This window comes from Cricetulus griseus, assembly GCF_003668045.3.
Source record: "Cricetulus griseus strain 17A/GY chromosome 1 unlocalized genomic scaffold, alternate assembly CriGri-PICRH-1.0 chr1_1, whole genome shotgun sequence".
NCBI lineage: Eukaryota > Metazoa > Chordata > Mammalia > Rodentia > Cricetidae > Cricetulus > Cricetulus griseus.
The window spans coordinates 33,394,603-33,415,479 of NW_023276807.1; the positions used below are offsets into that span (position 1 = coordinate 33,394,603).

At 35.6% G+C, this 20,877-nt stretch overlaps 1 protein-coding gene across 2 annotated transcripts in view; it reads right to left on the minus strand.

The window, feature by feature from the left end:
- The window catches only part of Vegfc (vascular endothelial growth factor C), a 95,130-nt gene that overhangs the window by 32,756 nt on the left and 41,497 nt on the right, over positions 1-20,877 (minus strand). The gene's annotated exons all lie outside the window — the stretch shown is intronic.

Here is a 20,877-nt window from a genome sequence, read left to right on the forward strand (position 1 = left end):
AGAATCACTGAAAAGAGCTGTGATCATTACAAACAAATGGAATAAAAGTGTATTACAGGCTGAAATACCCATTTCCTTTTCTCTACAAGATAGTTATTTCTGTGTTACATTTGAATGAAAGATAACCTTTAGCATTGAAAGACACAGATAACATCCATCTTGGCTTGAAAGACCCTGCTATATTGGCTAGTATTAAATTTCAACTCTTTGAGCAACATCTTACTTTGTGAAATGACAATAATGTCTTTTCATGGAGTTTTTGTGATGATTCAAAGGAAACAACAATAGCACAATGTGACTGTTGCAGACAGCACAGGAACTGTTATTTGATCGTCTTTAGTTACAGTGAAGCTTTTATGATGTTGTGATCACAAGGTGTGGTGCAGATTTTCTTCTCATCTGACCCCTGTATTTTCACATCATTGACTAGCAAGCTAGGAATTGAGCACTGTGGGCTAAGGAGCAGTAGGTGCTCAGCTATTATTTCAATGAATAGTGACAGAGTGGATGGAAGACAAAAAATTTAAAATTACATTTGACCATAAAAGTCCAGATTGTTCTTAACTTACTCTTGAATCTTTATTTTCGATAATGTTTCCTATAATACTTAGGTTATTTGCTTGAAAATTCGTGGAGTTTTGGTTTACAGAAGTTCCGTGCAGTTTAAAAGAGGAGATCTTACAAATAGATCCATAACTTGACATAAAGCTTAATGCAATCTAAAACTGAATGTAAATTTGGATGGTAATTTGGGAAGATCATCTAGGAGATATTAGTAGTTGTCCTAGGATAACTGTTAGCATTCTATATTAGCAAAGAATGACCTAAAAGATACTGAGTGTAACATTTTGAGGTGAAACAAAAGTCAAACAAAAGTTAGCAACAAAAATGATGATCAGAGAACAAAAACAGAAAGAATCACCTAAGTGTCCCTGTTAGCAGAACAATGATGCAAAAATCTCTATTTTTTGAGGTCACATGATGAGAAGGAGCCTTTCACCTGCACTCCATGTTTCTTATAAAAATCCATAGAGAGAGACATTTCAGGTTTACAGAGAAATCAGGAACTAGGGAAATTTCTGGAGATCTACAAAGATGACACCAGCTAACAATATAAGCAACAGAGGAGAGGCTACCTTAAAAGGCCTCCCCTGACAATGAGATTGATAACTGACTTATATGCCACCCTATAACCCTCATCCAGCAGCTGGTGGAAGTAGAAGCAGACACCTACAACTAATCACTGAACTGAAATGGAATCCAGATGCAGAGACGGAAGAGTGAAGAGCAAAGGGGTCCAGACCAGGCTGGTGAACCCACAGAAACAGCTGACCTGAACATCGGGGAACTCTTGCTCCCCAGACTGATAGCTGGAATACCAGCATGGGACTGATCCAGACCACAGGAAAATGGGTTTCAGTGAGGAAACCTCAGAAGTCTTCGGGACCTCCTGTAGTAGTTCAGTACTTATCCCTTGCATAGATGTGGACTTTGGGAGCCCGATCCACATAGAGAAATACTCCCTGAGCCAAGACACATGAGGATGGGCCTAGGCCCTATCCCAAATGATACGATAGACTCTGGTGACCCCCCCCCATGGAAGGACTCACCATGGGGGGGTGAGCAGAAAGAATATGTGATAGGTAGGGTTTTAATTGGGGGGGGTGGTGATAGGGGAGGATGGGAGGGAGAAGGGAACTGGGATTGTCATGTAAAACAATCTTGTTTCTAATTCAAATAAAAGAATCTGCAAAAAATGATATTATTTAAATCTTTTTTAAAATGCCATAACAGAAGCTGATAAGGTTATAAACAAACAAGGCTCTCAGGTGTAACTAATAACTTTATGTCATACACTAGTGTTCCTTGAGGTGCCTTGGTTCGATTAAAGTTTGTTCAGATGACTGGTAGGGAGAGGACTCGATTGCCTGAAGGCATTTCTACTTGAAAAAGCCCAGAGGATCAATAATAAATGGGAACCATGAAAGACATACTGAACTTGTTACAACTAAAATTTTATTTTGAAATTCTATAAACAAATGCCAAGCAGTTTTCAAACTACTATCAAGTATTATAGTATACACATATGAACTGGATGTTTATTAATCAGTGGATGGAGTTGAAATTCATGTGATAACTCATACTGCAGCTATGAAAGCATTATTTTTCTTAAATTTATAGATTGCTACCAAATAATAATAATCAGAAGTGATAGAATGGGTAAGAGAACATAAAAAGGGATTTATCTCTATTGCTATATTTTTATGAGAGTCCAAAAAGTTCATGTATAAATCTGGTTTCTTAACCGAAATATCTGGATTTTAGAAGTGGATAAATAATAAGAGTGAAATATATAAGCTTACATATTAGATGTTTATATTTTTAAGCTGGCCATAAATTATCTGTATTGGTGTATTATAATAAGCAATACTTTGTATTACCATAATCAATTTATAAAATGGCAGATTCTATCTTATAATTCTATCCCAGAGTCTATAGTGAAAATAACAGTTCGATAAGAAAATAATTTGACTAAACAACATAATGGAAAACATTTTTCATATTATTTGTCATGCAGATCAATTCTCTGTCTTAAGAAACCAAATTAATAGTAGAAGACACCTATCACAGTTACCAAAGACAGTAACTGACACAATTATTTGTTTTTGCCTTCTTTTAAATAGGGTCAGATCAAATCATTAAAGTGAATGACTACTGAATTTACTCATCCACTAAGATAGCAAAAATAAATGAATAAAACAAAGACATGTGTTTTATTTTTGTTGTTTTGTTCTACTTAACAGTGGCATTGCATAACACATGGAGTTTCTCTTGGACAAAATGTATAAAATTTAAAACCATGTACTAACTATTTGAAACACAGAGAGGGGGGGAAATGAGGCTTTTAGATTTGAGGAAAACTTCAACATACAGTTATAAAATTCACCTTTCAAGTCATTCTCTTATAGAACCCAGAACCATACAAGGCAACTTAAATGTGATCCTAATGAAAGGAATTTTGCAAATGGTTTACAAAACCTTATCAAGTCCTTTTACTTAAAATGTCTCAAAGAAAGTTAAGAGTTGGGCTTATCTGACCCTCAGACCACCTGTCAGACATGTCTACACAAATCTGAAGCCACAAAAGGCCAAAGTTGGGAAAGGTTATTTCATTTTAGTTTAGCATTCAAAGTTTGCTCTGGGAAGTTTAAATTTCTCATTTTGTCTGAAATGTTCTACTGTAGATGTTGAGAATAATTCTCTAGCAAAGAAGAGAATTTTTTTTACACCTGTTATTGAAACTATGAATTATTTTTAAATAGGCCAAATTCTAGTTCATTCATAAAGAATGTAAAATTTAAAAATCATATTATTTTCCTATTGAAATTTGAGTGATGTGGTGGAGAATGTTTTAAAGGCAACTTTCTGCTTCATTAGTCAACTCTGCACAGTCAACACAATAGAAAACAAGACATGTGAAAGACACAGGACACTAAAACTAATGGTAAGACCTTCTTCCCTAAAATTAAATTCCTATTGATTCTACTTTCTTGAACAATGGTAAATGACCTCATAAATATTAATTCTTCTGTTTTTTCTCAAGTATTACCACAAACACAGCATTAAATAGATAAAGGTTACAGCAGTTTGATTCCTGTCCATCTAGAGACATTTGGAAACATCTGACTCTGGTCTAGAGATATCTTTGTTTTTCAGAAAAAAAAAATGATTGTCTTCCTACTAATGACCAAGAACACTATTACACTCTCAGGTCAATCTCCTACAGAATTGTCTTAGAGTAATATTTTAACGCTGCTACTTTTGGGAAACACTGCAGGGGGCAGTAGAGAGCTTCATCAGGTGGTATAATTTAACTTCATCAAATGGTGTATATTGCTCTCAAGAACATTGCAGATGGTGGAAACTTTCAGGAATGTCACTCTGTAAAACCCTTTGGAATTTGGACTGAATGAATGAATGAGTGGGCTGAAATACCGCTACCTCCTTGGATTAGTGTGTATCACTCAATGACAGGAACATGCTTCTGTTTTCACATTAAGTATTTCATAACAGTGTTCCCTTGACTCATAATAAATAGTAAAATGTATTCACTTGTATATAGTATTCCTAAGTAAATACCAAGTGTTTACGAATTATTTCCCTTTGATTGGTTATAATTTCAAAAACATGCTTTACATCTTTGAAAAATGTGCACCCCACTGCTTGGGAGGGGGTTTCGTGGGTGAGCAATAGTAACACAAACATGAGTACCAGTTTATATCCACAGGAACCATGAAAATGTGGGGCAGGTATGGCGATGATTGCCTGTGACCCTAGTGCTTCAGAGACAGAGACAGGAATTAGCAAGCTCTGGGTTCAAGTGAGAGACCCTGGTTCAACAGCTAGGGCAGATAACAACACTGTTAATTCCTGTTTCTACACTCATGAGCACACATGTGCATGTGATGCCACACAAGCTCCTCCCCCTGCATCAAGGGCAAGGCATCCCTGCATGTGGATGGCAGTTGTGTAACTTGGTCTGTATGTGGGGCCACTAGCCGTGAAATCAGGACCTGTCCCTGGCCCATGAGCTGGCTTTGTGGAACCTAGAAGATTTTGTTATCCTGCTTTTTAATTATAATGGCCCAGTAAATGTGTCTAATACTATTCTGAGTTCTTTACATCAGGTTTTACTTTGTTTTGAGTTTACTATGACATATGTCGAAGCAGTATGTATTCTTAGTATTGGGCTTCTTTTCTCAACTTTGTGTTTGTGAAACTGAACCATATATGAAAGCTGTTGATTTTCCATTCTGTTAACTACTGCAATTTTTCTAGTCTATGTGTATGCAGTATGCATTTGGGGGGTACTTAATAAGAAAAAGGGTTAATCACATAATTAGCTGCCCAGATAAAGCCAAAATAAATGTATGGATTTTCACTTCTGAAGGCTCTTATGAATTCCCTTGCTCTGTGTCTTTGCCAACAAATATTAGTAGTTTTTAAGTTTTCAGTTACTCTATAATATCTCATTGTGGTTTAATGTGTTTGGCTGTTTGTAGAGGCAGATATTAAAGGCTTTTTATTCATTTCTGTTAGCCATCTTTTTGTGAGAATTATAAAAGTACTCTGGATAAGTGCTCTTTTCATTGTGTTCCTTTGGGTATGTAAATACACTGTGAATATACTGTGTAATTGCATTTTCATTCATTCAATGGTGATTTTTGATTAACAACAGTTTTTTATACTAATGATATCCGATGATTTTTTTTCAAGTTTAATGTTACTGGTACAGTTGTAACAAAAAATTAACTCAAGGTCATGAAAATGTCATTCTACATTATTTTCTAAAATTTGTATTCACTTTTGGGACAATTATGAAACTGGAATTGTTTATTCCATATAGTGTGAGGCAGGGGCCATAATCCTAATTTTATATCTAATTGACCCTGTAACATTTATTCAAAGCTCCATCACTTTGGCATAGGACAAAACTGATCCCCTTTGTAACTGTCTAACTATCTAACCCTATGCTAGTACAAAACTACAACTGCTTAATGAATTAGTGAATTGTTGTGGTGCTAAAGACTGAACCCAGGGTGTTGCACATGGAGGTAAGTAAGTACTCTACTGCATACTACATCACCAGCCCCTCCAACAACTTTGTAATCAAGTTTAATATTCAGCATACTATTTGGATCTTACATCTGACTGCCCCATCTTTAACAACAGCATTGATGTCCAAAAGAACTGAAATTTTATTTCCTTTGCCTTCTATCACAAAACTCAGTTACATTATTTTTGGAAAAGTAAAACTTCAGGTGCTTTACTGCATGAATCGGCAGGTCAAATGAAATGCCCAGAGCTTCTTATATGTTATGTGCTAAGGATAACTATAATTAAGTGTTGGTAGCAAACATGGAAGCACTAACTATGTTAAGAGTACTCACTCCTACACAGCAAATTCAACTTCAAAGCACTCTTCATTCTCAGGTTTTTCTTATAATCTCTACTCTGAAAAATCTCATTTTTCCTAATCATATGTGCATGTTGATGAAAAGCACACATGAACTACCTAAGGACACATGCTTAATGCAGGGTCTGTCTAGAATCTGGGTTTTTATTGTGAGGAAGCCTATGTGCATAGAATAACATAAAAGTAAGAACATGCATTCTGCACAGATAGATAAACTTGTTTTTTTGAATCTTAGCTGCCACATTAACAATTTCCTCAACTGAAATATGAGGACAGCTATAAAAGTTTAATGTGATCCTGTGAAATAAGGTATGTAAGAAGGCAGACATTACTTATGGTTTCCTACTTTCTTAAAAGTTCCATTCCATATTAACGATGTAGTTTAGTTTCCTTTTATGGTTGAGCTTGAACTGAATTTATGCCTATTTCATATAGATGGGATCCGGTATGCCTTCTTCACAGATGATTGATTTTTCTCTCACCGGTGCTTCCATTCACAAAGCAGCATTTATTTGATTATTTTTTTCATTCTTTTCTATTATGATCCCGTATGTAGGAGAGCTAGGAACACCTATTTCTCCCTATGGGAAAGCATTTTTAGCCTTTCCCCAAAAGGTGAAATGTGCTCAAAATGACAAAATCCTTTGAACCCCATCAATTGGCTTTTTGTTGCTATCAGAGCCCATTTAATCCTATGAGGATGAAAAGTGGGGAGAACAAATGGAGACGATTATCTTTGAGGATACAGACCAGAAGAACATATTGAAACTGCTCAAGAGAACTAAGGGAGAGCTTAAAAAGCCTTGAGAAGCTGTCCCAGATCTCTGCATCCTCGGTGGTTTTCAAAGCTTTCCCTTGATGCCCACACTTTAAGCAAGGTGTGAGAATAGTACCCAATCTTAACAGCATCCTTAATTCCACCACCTGCCCCATTTTAGCCAAGAGTCAGCTGAAAATGGCTGAGACATTTTTTACGAATCATACAACCCAGAGGATGCAAGGACTTGCATGTCTATTTCCCAAAACAACCATAGCACACACCAGGGCTTACATGGAAACAGAATGCATTTACACAAAAAGAAAGACTGTCTTCAAAGGCAGGTAATATCCACATAAGAAGTGTCCAGAACTAAAGTGAATGGCAATGATAAGGGGCACTGGAAGCTACCCACATTTTCTTTCCAGCCCTACTGTGGCTACTCTTGAAGCCACCTTTTCTTATTTGTGTGAAACTAAATGTGGCACATGTTTTCTCTTCTAAAGCATCCTGTATATGCCTGAAGATCCTGAAGCAGAACTATGGTCTGTTACTTAATTCTTTAATATATCTATATCTATCTATTACATATATTCAATGCCTCTTCAGCAGACATTTAGAAGTCCTAACATATTTTAAAGTGTAGAACAAGAAACATAGTTTTGTCTGTTCACAAACAAAAACTATATAATGAGATGTACCTTAAGAAGCTTCTAGTCCTCAACCATTACCTTTGTGAAGAGCTGAAGACTGAGGCATGCCAACTGGGCAGACTCTACCTTTAATAAAGTATTTTAAGTAAATGGCCAAAGAGAAGAGATTATGAAGTAATCATTTTCTACTGGATGACTACAATGTGCCAAGGAATGTTCTAGGCATGTTATCCAGGAACAAAGTCTCTCCTTTATTTCCTAAGCTAGAAATTACATACGTTTATTTTGAGCGCTAAGAATCCTAAACAGCAGCTTCCCAAATTTCTTCTTTTCCAGGAACTTGCAAAACTTAAGACATACCTGTTTTGTATAAGACAATTAATTCCAGACAAATTCTCTGTAGTTTATGTGCTTGTGTCTAAAGAATTCCAGATTAGTTACTAAAGTGTCAGGGAGAGGAATTTGTTGCTATGAAACAATGTTGAGGCAAACAAAGTTGAATTATTTAACCAGAAGTACTGCATCTAAAACATAAAACTTCCATTTTGCACTCTCACCAACTCGTGGGTTGTTGAATTACTTTCTAGGACTAAAAGCTATGTGAGAACTTACTTCAGAGATGCAAGTTATCAAATTTTAATTGTCTTTTTAAAAATCTCTTTACTAGGGTTGGAGAGATCTCAATAGTGACAAGAGATTTCTGCCCTCCCAGAGGACTTAAGTTCCCAGCTCTACTACATAGGGTGGCAAACAGTTGCCTGTGACTATAGATCAAGAGTTCCAACACACTTCTCTAACATTGCTAGCCTCTACACACATGTGGTACACACACACACACACACACACACACACACACACACACACACACGTATTAATGAATCAATGAACACATAAAATGTATTAACTCATCATCTTTTATGATGACACTAGTTTGGTCCACAGTTGAATTTTGCTTCTGAGAGTGTGTGTGGTGTGTGTGTGTGTGTGAATGTGTGTGTGTGTGTGTGTGTGAGAGAGAGAGAGAGAGAGAGAGAGAGAGAGAGAGAGAGAGAGAGAGAGACCGAGAGACACAGAGACAGAGACAAAGAGAAAGAGAGGTGTGCAGCAGTTGGTGGCTAGAATATACTGAAGCTCTATACTTTTATTTAAATAACAATTTTTCTTTTATTTTACATACCAACCCATTTTCCCTCCCTCCTATACTCCCATCCCCTCCCCCTTTTCCTCTACCTCCTCCCTATCCACTCCTCCTTAAGGAAGCTGGAAAAGGAACTATTACTACTATATCTAATTCATCATTAAGTTTGCCTAAGGTCAGTCCACTTAGTGAGCTCTGGGAAAAGCACTTACTTTGAGAAGCCACACACACTTCCTTATCACTCCAGAATTCCCTAGATCCTTAAATGCTTACTTTAGGCACACCACTAAGCTTAGTCCATTACTCAGTGTCACAGCTGCTTTAGGCAACCTCTTCCCACAATACATTTCTTCATTGCATGCTTTGTGCAGTCTGAATTCACAAGACTGTCGGCAGGTGTGTCATTGCAAATACTATTATTTGTACAGGAATATTAAGGAATAAAGCATTCCTTACTAACAGAAGATGGAAATTTAAAACCAGATTCCCTGTAGTAATAAATATTTGCTGTAACCGTCCCAGTCCTAACAAACTAAAATTTAGACAAATGAGTATGGTATTAAAAACTCAGTTGACCTTTAACACCAACATGTCTACATTTCTGTAGATAAAGTAATTAAATGAGTTAACGTCCTCATTAAATAAGAGAAGAATACCATTATGTTAATGAAATTTACAACCAGTATTCATAATTTAAAGCTTAGATTTCAATTTAAGAATAATCCTAGGCCACATTTTATTTTCAGCTTAAAATCTGACCTGTGAAGGTCAAGTTTAGAATTAAATATTTACATTCTACATTCTATGCCAATAAGCAAAATTCATGTTTAAAGTTTCACTAGAGGAAACTATCCATTTAACTGAACCAGCAAATTTCAAACATTAGATGCTCTACTCTTGTCTGCTATTAGCTTCCTGACCCCAAGATGCAACCAAAGCATTATGGAACCCAGTTCACTTAATTTAGCTGGTAAAATTCCAAACTGCATATTTGCTAATATTTGCCAGGTACAGTTCTATATGACCAGTATATTACCTAACTGGATCTGATTTTAAGAGACCTAAATGAATATTCTTTATTTACTCCTCCTGTCCATAAGACTATACTCCTAAGGTATCATTTGATTTGGGAATCAGGGGAAAGAGAAGTGGCAGAGGAGGGGGGATGAAGAAATGAGCTTATCTGTTAAAGCATGTCAAACATATTTGTTTTATATATTCATTAATATAATTAACATTTATTGGATATTTAGGTGAAATGAGCTACTTATTTCTCTGGAGGGCCTACATTTCCCAACAGAAAACCCCAATATAGATAAGAAACTGTGCATGTGCATCAAAGATATGTTCATAAAACTAATGTCACTACTCTCATCTATTTTCATTCATTCTGAAAATGTTTTTTTCTCAAATTGAATGTATGAAGTGCTAATAATCACTACTATGCCTTTTCCTTGAGTGGACTATTAATACACCATTGAGCCCCTGTCTAATTGGCCTCAGCACTGAGTCTTCCTGACACTTCCTCTGAGGAACCTAAATGTCATAGTTTGAATGTCGACTGTTCCCCAAATGATCCTTTGAAGGTATTAGAACCCAGGGGGATAACTGAAGGGGGCATTTAAGAACATTTAAGTGTTGGGCTTCAGTGGGGTTCTTTGTGTGACTGTGGACATGCAGCTGAAGGAGACTGTGTGTCATTGCCCCCTCCTTGCTCTCTTTTCCTCCAGGCTCATGAAGATTTGGAATTTGGCTTCACGAAACCTCTCCTGCCAAGGCATGCTACCTAAGCACAGCCTCATAAGCGCCTGTTCAGGGACTATAGTCCCAAAATAACCATTTTTCCATGGTAAGTTAATTACCCCAGTTATTTGATGCAGTCATGAAAATCTGACTAATATTTTTTTCCCTAGTAAATCAGTGTAGGGAGAACCTTATCTCCTTCCATAGCTGATCACCTTGGGTAAATGATCAAATGTCACATTTCCCAGCATCCCCTGGATCATAATTGATCACCTCGACTGACCTTTAGCAAGAATCCCATTTCCCAATCTTTCCCAATCTTTCTTCCTTCTTTCAAGAAAACTAATCAAATGTTTTTCATTCTCCCCAGAGCCATTAACTCCACAGATGTGTGCAACACTTCTGTTCTTGCTGAAGCAACACTTAACTGTTCTTGTTCTTGAGAGTTCTCTCTCTCTCTCTCTCTCTCTCTCTCTCTCTCTCTCTCTCTCTCTCTCTCTCTTTCTCTCGCATGCATGCACGCGCACACACACACACACACACACACACACACACACACACACACACACACACACACACACACACAAGCATACAAACCCTGTTCTGATGAACTAAAGAATAAATTAACACAGTAAATAGTAAATATAAGCATATAAGAAAATATCAAGCAGAATTTAAAAAAAAAAACCTTTAAGTCTACATCCTTCTCCTCTCTCAGAAATTAACAGTTTGAAAATGTGCTCTTCCTTGTTAGCCTATAGTCAGCATTCAATCTGGATTCTTTTCCTCAGCAGTCTACTGCAACTCTCTCATAAGTCATTGTTCTGCTTTTCTTTTAATGCTGTGTGTGTGTGTGTGTGTGTGTGTGTGTGTGTGTGTGTGTGTGCTCCCATGCGTACAGCTTCCTTGAGACCATACTTTTCTATTTCCTCTCCATCAGTATCTATTATTATCTATGACCGTTATTTAATTCTCCTATACATAATCTCTCCAATTTGAGTACTAAAGGTTCAGAACTATTTTGCCTCCCGTCTTACTTCCCTTTTTGAGTAACCTCATCTATTACTGACTTCTTCAAATAATAATGTGTGTCTTAAGATGGAAATGTGTACATTCAGCCCAAACTTGTCTCAAAAGTTTGTCATTAGACTTCTCAAGACTGCACCCCTAATATCTAATTTAGAAAAAATTCCCCTCAAGATCTTTTTTTCCCATATGCTCAGAACTTAGTTACTTTTATCTAATTTAAGAGTCTGAAAATTAGATGTAGTAGTTCACTCTTATTCCAAAATGAACTCTATTAGCAAGTCTTAAGTGTTTTATTATAAAATTATAGCAATGTCATTCCTATTTGCTTTGAAATTCTTGGTCAGCACAATGATCACAGCATCATTCTCCAAACTGGCCTTCCCACTTACTTTCTTAATCGATGCAACTGACTCTACACAGATCAGAGCAGTACTGATCAGTGTTCACCTCAGAAAGTCTCTTACCCAGTTGGTCAGCTTAAATTAGCTCACCAACATACTTAAATAAAATCCACCTGCCAGCACTTAGTCGATTAGCTAGTTGCTATTAAGGACTCAGTTTTTCTCAACTGCATACACCACCCTCTAAACTTCACTGTAGAACAGTGGTTCTCAATCTGTGGGTTGAGACCCTTTTGGCATACCTCTATCTCAAAAAAAAGGTTACATTATGATTCCTAATAGTAACAAAATTACAGTTATGAAGTTGCAATGAAGATAATTCTATGGTTGGTAGTCACCAACTGCGAGGAACTGTATTAAAGGGTCACAGCAGTAGGATGGCTGAGAACTGCTGTTGTAGAACTTCAGTGTCTTAGAATCTTGAAGCTTATTTTAAGCAAATAACCTTGACAAAGATCTTTCCTTTCATAGAATTAGGTTCTCCTAATGCTATACCTGGCTGGTATCTTCTCTTCAATAAGGGTCAACTTCAATGTCAAATTATCACTACAGACTTCCATCTGAGGCAACTCCATATCCCGAGCTACACATTCCCTTTTAGCCCCTGCTATTTCTTTCATATAACCCACTGCACTGTGAAAGTGTCCTCACCCATTCTCTGTCTTGTTTGTTCTCCTGTACTTCCCCCACCCCTGTTTTGTTGCATCTAAGCACCTCTTCTTTACAGCATTCCCAAACTGAACAGGGGATGTAAGTAGTTTCTCCTCATTTTTCACATCATAAAATGGCAGTGCTGATAACTTTCACAAAACCATATAGAAACAGCTACAGATAATTTAACTCCAATTTCATTAAAGTTGCTCCAAAAGTAGCAACTTCCCTAATGGTATTTAGGAGGTTTTCCTTTTTCAGTCTGAATTGTGAATGAAGAAAATAAACATAATTTCCTTCTTAGAGTGAAGATTGAAAGGATATTTGTATTTCAGCCAAGTTTTTCACCATGTTATTATTGTAACTCTCCAACTGGACCAAGTAAAAGGAAGAATAATAAACACAGAAAGTTTATGTTTTTTATTTGATTTTTAAATTTATTTTTAAATCAACTAAAATGTAATATGAATAGCTGACTGTTAGAAGAAGTTCTATGAGGGTCATTTAACATAATGCAAGAAAAATTGATTTTTATCCCTATCCTAAAGTCAGAGAAGATGAAGAATCACCTGTACTGAACCAGTGTTGAGAATGAATTGTCACTCATGCCTGGTCAAAGCCTCTTAGTGGCTAACTAACTACTACTACCACCCATGTAAAACTAACCCCATTTCACCTGAATCACAGTCCTGGTATAACAGAAAATAAAGATTAAAAGCATGTAAGGATAAAGTTGGTTGCAAAGGTCCTAGTATGGAAATCTATGAAATGGGCCTGTAGGAAGGGCTCTGTGGTAGGAACAATTGCTCTACAGACATGATGGCATAAGGTCCTGAGTTCTGATCCCTAGAATCCATAAAATAAGCATGGCAAAGTTGTGTGTGCTTGTAACCCCAGCACTGTGAGGTTAAAAAAATAGGCAGATCTTTAAAGTTCCCTCTACTAGAAAACCAAGCTCAAATTGTGAGTGGGTTCAGTATGAGATCTTGTGTCAAGAAAGGAAGCAATAGAGAAAGGCACAGACCAGTGCAGTCGTAAATATGTACCACACACAAGTAAACCCTCCAAAACATTGGCACCAAATTTTAAAAAGCAAACCAAAAGGTAAAATAGGGAGCAGGGGCTTTTAAATCCATGTTGGTTAAGAGTAATTTGTATACTGTTTGCCTTGTCAAGGTAAAATATCAATGACGTAACTTTTTTTCTAATGTGTTGACTCTTGTGCAATACTTAAATAAGCAATAATAGTCATAGGCTTTGACAAAGACAAAGCAATGTCATGCAACATCTTAAATCTTGTAATGTTTCTCCATCATTTTGCTATCATATTAAACCATTTGTTGCACTAAGATCTGAGGTAAGAGCTTAAGACCAGGTGACTTACAGGTGAGAAATTTGGAGCCTTCCATGCAAGTACAGGGGTCAAGTTTATACTTCCAGCACCCTTGTAAAATGATAGGTGCAGTGGCATGTGCTTATAATTTCAGGGCTAGGGACAGATCAGGGGGTGGAAACGGGATTATCTGGGAGTTGAGGGGGATTCTGGACAGCCAACTTAGGCAAACTGATGAGTGCCAGGCTCTATATGAGAGGTTGTTTCAAAACATGGATGAAAATTAGGTTTGAGCTGAAAGCTCTAGAACAAATGGAAGCAAATTCACTGCGGAGGAGTAGACGCCAGGAAATAATCAAACTGAAGGCAGAAGTCAATAAAGTCAAAACAAAGAAAACAATTCAACGAATCAATGTAACAAAGAGTTGGTTCTTCCAGAAAATCAACAAGATAAGCCTTTATCCAAACTAATCAAAAGGCAGAGAGAGAACATACAAATTAACAAAATCAGAAATGAAAAGGGGGACATAACAACGGACACTGAGGAAATCCAGAGAATCTTCAGGTCATACTCTGAAAACCTGTACTCCACAAAATTGGAAAATTTAAAGGAAACGGACAATTTTCTGGACAGATATCACTTACCAAAACTGAATCAAGAACAGATAAGCAACGTAAACAGACCTATAACCTCTAAGGAAATAGAATCAGTCATCAAAAGTCCCCATATACATAGTTTTATTTGTACACCAGCTACTATATAAAATGGAAGGAAAGGGGCAGAGAATATGTTGGTAGATTGATTAAAATTTAATTAAAGATCAATGTTGCCTTCATATTACTGAGCTACTATCCTCATCCTATCAAGCAAATCCATTTTTCAATCCTAACTGTATCCTAGAGGAAACCAAAACTCAGATCCTGCCTAAATACGAGAGTGAAAACTACAACACTCACAGCACCAAATAAAATTTCATCTTTGTGACCTTGAACTCTTTGGAACTCTGACATTACAAAGAAAGCAGAAATTTTGAAAATAAGTGGGATTAAACAAAATTACAGTTTTGTTCTTCAATGACAAGCATTAAGAAAAACAAAGAGCAATTAAATTAATAGTTCAGCTAACATAGGCACTTGCCTCCAAGCCACAGGAGCTAAACTTAATAGTGGAGACCCACATAACAGAAGGAGAGAACTGGTCCACAAATTGCTCTCTAACTCACACAATCAAGCCCCTTGCCTCTCTCTCTCTCACCCAAATGCAAACACATCACACACACACACACACACACACACACACACACACACACACACACACACACCAAAATTTAAAGAGGTTGAAATATATAATAAAATTGTGAATAAAATCATTATGCATCATATATCTCATAAAAATTTATATAGAGAATATATGATTTTTTCCAAATAAACTTGTTTAAAAATGTGAATGCTTGAACAGTTATTTCAACAAAATTATATTTAAATATTTGATTTTTATGCTTTAAAAAGTGATGAAAGCAAAAATTCAATGGGAGCCACCTAAATACGTGTAAAAGAATCTGAAAAAAAAGTGTTTGGAACATCATATATGCTTGCATGTATTACCTACTCATTATGTTATAGTCCATATCTCAAGTTGAGGATATCATTTATAATGTGTCTATATAGAAATGGTCACCTAGCATATAATTTTATAATAATAATATTAATAATAGAATTGAATACCATAAAAACTATGATTTTCAGTTAAGCAAATATTCAATGAATGTAATTTGAAATATTCAAGCATGTATTTTATTTTTTTAGTTTAAATGATTAACAAATCTGCCTATTCCCAATACCATTTTCTCTTCTTTTTTTTTTTTTTTTTGGTTTTTTGGGACAGGGTTCCTCTGTGTAGCTTTGGACCCTGTCCTGGCACTCGCTCTGGAGACCAGGCCGGCCTCTAACTCACAGAGATCCGCCTGCCTCTGCGTCCCGAGTGGTGGGATTAAAGGCATATGCCACCAACGCCCAGCTCTATTTTCTCTTCTTATGGATGCTTTTCTGTATCTAATTCTTGCTAATACCTTAAAGCTAGCCAAACATGTTCTTCTAACATTTACCTCATTACTATTTATGTAAAGCAGATTTTAAGCATAAAGAAAAACTTGACTTCGTTTCATCACCTGGCTAGGAATTTAACATTATTCCTCATTTATCATTTTTATCAACATGTATAGCATCAAAAATGGGATTGCTACTTGTTACTTCATCAGAATATTGGTTATTGCATGTTTTTCACAATTTAAAATTGTTTCATTTTAGATATGCACAAAACACAATGAATAAAATAACAATTGCATAATTTATATTTGCAACAGGAAAACAAAAATGTGCCACACTCTGAATGTGGGTCATTTAAATGTTCTATGATTTATCCATTAAAACAAAAGAAGAACAGAACACAAACCAAGGAAAAGGTGTAAATTAGCATATGCTACACTGAACTTCTTTTAAAATTTCAGCACTTGGTATTTTGGACAGAGGCTCTGGAAAGAAATTTGTACGGAAATTAAATTCCTATTTTTTCTTTATCTGGAATTATAGGAAAAGTTCAGTGTAGAAAGGAAATTATGAAACCCCGAGTTTAATAGTTTAAAAGCAGGCTTCTAAACAAGGCCTCATTTTACCGGAGCCACAAAATTTACATTGGGTTCAAGGGGACTTAGTAGTGACTTCACAGCATGAGGGAAAAGTAGACCAACAGCCAATAAATTTCATTGTAAAGAGATGTCAACCATTTGAATGTTTTCAAATTCATCATTTGGAAAGATCACAAAATTTTTTTAGTTTAGTATGGAAAAATATTTAAAGTGGGTCTCATTAAATTGTCCCTTGTACATAGACCTTTCTAAAATCTACAACTCCACAGTTTTTAAAAACTAATCCACCTTAACTGAAATGGAGTTACCAGGTGACAAAAAATATGGTTTTATATAGTCACTGCTTACTGCTAGAAAGAAAACATATTTTGTCTGTGGGGATATATACATTAATTTTTATTAGCAGAAAATTCTTTAAGGGTCTTCTGATGTCTAAGTTCTTATTGAATAAGGAGAATAATTTTGGAGAAAACAAAAACTCTTCCTAACACAATAATAGAAAATTAAATGGTTGAATGGTTTGGCCAATGCTAACTATGAATTAGTCTACTTTGAATCTATAGAGTTTACTCACAAATTAAACATACTTGCATAATAACAATATCATCATGTTTTACACTGATATTTACAGCTCAGTTTAAAAGTTTTCTTTTGGCTTAGAATTAAGAATCACATTTATTTTGTGCACCCAAAACAGAAGCAAAGAGAACAGTCTTTAGATATAGCCATTGTTTCTTGGCCATTTGGATAACATCAAGTGTTGAACTGGCCTGAGCAAATAATTTATCTTTCACTGACAGCTGTGAAAATTGAATAAGTTATTTAGTTTTTTGTGCCTCAATTACTTCTGTTCTAAGAAGGCTATAATAACTCCACATGAATTCCTGTGATGATTAAAAGGGATGTCTTGGTAGAATTCTGTATAATGCTTGGGATGCAGGATAAACACTCAGAAAATATGAAATAATTTTCTCTCAGATGACTGCCAAGAACTTTAAAATACAAATGTATATACATACAAGGAATGAAAGACTTGAATATAATCATTCATTTCAATGAAAATATTTATTATACTTATTTTAAATATTTCATTTTGTAAAATTACTATTTTATAATCACTTAGATGCCTTTCATATTCCTAAATATACTCACCAAATAAAAAATATGGAGAGACAAACAAAAACATAAAATGAATATTTATCATGTGCTACTTATACAGATAACTATATCTGATTTTATGTTTAAGGATGCCATTTCAATAATGATCTTCTGGTTCCACAGTCTTAAGAATACTTAAACAAAATATCTAATGTATTAGTGTTCATAGATTTTAAATGGTTATGCAAAGCTGGAATTCTTTACAAAATGAGTGGTAACAATAGTTTAAGAGACTACCAACTTTGTCACATTAAGTAGTACACATTCTAAATTCAAATGTAAGCCACTATGAAAACTAGTTAATTGAAACAGCAGAGATTATGTAATAAGCTTGTGCAAAAAAAAATCTTATCATTACTCATTTAACATAAAGAGTTACATTTCAGATGTATCTCTAGATTTAACCCAGTATTTATTCCAAATTTTAAAAAAAAAATTATTTGGTTGTTCATGGAGATTTGAAAAAAATCTTTCTTTATTTGATAAAAGGAAGGACACATATTTCAATATAAGTTAACGTTTTGAACAGACCCATTATAAGAAGAGTCTAGTTGCATAACTTTGTGGGGTTTTTTTAATCAAATAAAATCTGCATTAGAAAATGACATCAATGCTTTAAGTTTTATCATGTTTCAACCTTAGTGCTACTTCAAAGTTATAGATGGTTTCAACTTTCACTTATATGGGCTGTTAAATTTTCTTTAACATATATTTCTATTTGTTTATAAGTGGCAAAAGAAGAAAGTAATAGATAAGTAAAATTGTCTTACTAACTTTAAGAGGCATTGTGCCACTTTTTTCAAGACTGAATAAAGGTTGTTTGATTACATACTGAAAATAACATATCAAGTCAAAAGTAAATGCTAGGTGATGTTGGCTTCAAATGCTAGGAGACAGCCAAAGTGCAGTGGTGCACTTTCAGAATTTGAGAGGTGAAAAGACAAGCATCAAATGTTTGAGGCTAGGCTGGTTTACATAGTGACTTTCAGGTTCAGTTTGGCCTCACAGAAAGACTGTCTCAAAAACAAAATATTTGTGAAAACTCACAGTAGCAAAGAAACCCAGGAACCACTGGGGAACAGTGGCAAGGCAGAAAAGATGGAAGACAGTGCCGTAACAGATTAAAGGGGAATAATGGATAGGATTAAGGATTAAATGGTGTGAACGCTAGAGGACCTAGTAGAGAATGAACACAGAGAGTGATAAATAACACTAAGGAGTTTCTGAAAAGTTCGTATGAAAAATTACCACTGTAGAAGTTTCCTAAAATACAAACATAAAAGGAGTTTCCAACTAGCAACCAGAGCATAGTGCTGGAAACGAGCTACCTCGACTAGAGTTATTGGCCATCAAGGTCCCACCAAACCCTCCCCTCCAACATTACAGACTTGAGTTGTTGTTCTTCCTTACACTCCAGAACTTTTCTGGAGTCACAGAACACAGATGAATCAAGCTGGTGTTGAAATGAGAACTTCACCCCTACTGGCTAGCTTCCAAAGCTCTGGAAGATGCTATGCACACTATCAGAAGAGAAAAGTAATCAATAGCATCCAGCTGTGAACTCTGGGAGCTGCAATAATAGTATGTGTGGCAAGATATTCGCAGTGACATGGGACATGAAAATTGTGAGTGTAACAAACTACTTCCTGATTATACTTAAGGTCCAATTCACAAGATGGAATCCAAACCTGGGGCCATTATTGGAGCTAAGAATCTGGGGCTAGACAAGTCATAGGCACTAGGAGAGAACCTACTACTGTTACTTTGCTAGTGGGGCATAAGAGTAAACCCATTACTAATGACGTGTCTTTATACCCATAGATTAGTGTACCACTCAGACCTCATCCGAGAAGCTTGCTTTTTTTTTTTTTTCAGTTGATGGCATTTAACACAGACCCACAAGTCATCAAAGTACAGAAAATGTCTGACTATGGAGTGTCCAGTCCTAAATGGGACATCTATATCACCTCTCCTCCACCCAAGATTCAGGAATCATTGTAGAAGAGTAGGTGAAAAAAATTGTAAGAGCCAGAGATAGTAACTGACTACAAGGAAATACTGTTTTCCTGAAACAAATAAAGTAGCTGCATGCTCAAAATTGTGATGGCATGTACAAGACCTGTTTAAGTTCGAGAGAAATAAAATCTAGAATAGAAAGAGGAGAAGGTCATGAGGTCCTACAAGCTGCTGGCAAGCTACTGACTATGGATATTTGTCAGAAGATAGTTTTCTTTAAGGGCATGGACCTGGTATCGAAAAGGGACCCCAGTTCATGACCATATACAGGGTTATACAGCCAGGACAAATTGAAAATGAAGGGTTTTTAAAAGTAAAGATACAAGGCTGAGTAGGTATTGTAGCAGGATCTCTGAGGAGTTGCAGGATAGGAATGAATATGATCAAAATACAATGTATAAAGTTCTCAAAGAATTGATAAAATCAATATTTCTATAAAAATAATCAAATAGCAGGTTTCCAAAAAATAAAATATAAAGACAAATAAAGCAAAACAACAATAAGCACTAATATAATAGGCCAGGCAAAAGACAGCAATAAACCACAACTTGTCATCAGAAATGTCTTTGAAATCTTTTAATAAATAAAATAATTAGTCAGTTGAAGTTTTCTAAATGCCAGTCTACTATGAAGTTAACCCTTGAAATTTCTGGAAACATGCAATGAACAAGTAGGCCATAGTGAATTCTTCTTTGGGTCAAAATCCAGGCAAGTACCTAAACTAAATGTAACAAAAGTTTAATATTAGATTTGGAGGCTTAGTGTTCATCCATCCAGAGTAAGACTCTGGGTCTCATCTCCAGAACCACAAAAATAGAAAAAGAAAAAGAAAGCACAGTGTTGCTCATTGTGTCACCTTATAAAACACATCGTATAACATTTAAGTGGTGACTTTTCACGTTCCATTTAATTCCATTATTTATAGCTTGATACAGCAAGGTTAGTTTCCCAAGAAATCAATCCAGTTCATTTCATGTACAGTGGAACAACAAAGTGGGCCCTCTCAATGCTCTACTCGGTTGTTTTTGAGTTTTGTGGCAGAGGCTGTAAAGTTAGTTTGGCAACGTGCTTTAGGCATAAGCTCAAGATTGTTTCCGAGCATAGAAGAAAAAAAACCTTCAATTTATTCTCATATAGGCACTCTGATAAAACTCTGCCTTGCCTAATAAAACAAATACTTTATTAGACTTATAGATGATTCTAATTATTTGTATATATGGCATCATTTTGACACTTCGGAATAATAAAAATAATTGCTACAGAATAAAATTAAAATTAAATATACAAAATTTTCTAAAAAAGGTAAATCACATTCACCATGAGCTCAGGTATTTAGTTTTCATTGCATATTAAGCAGTTCTTTTGTGAGACAGGAA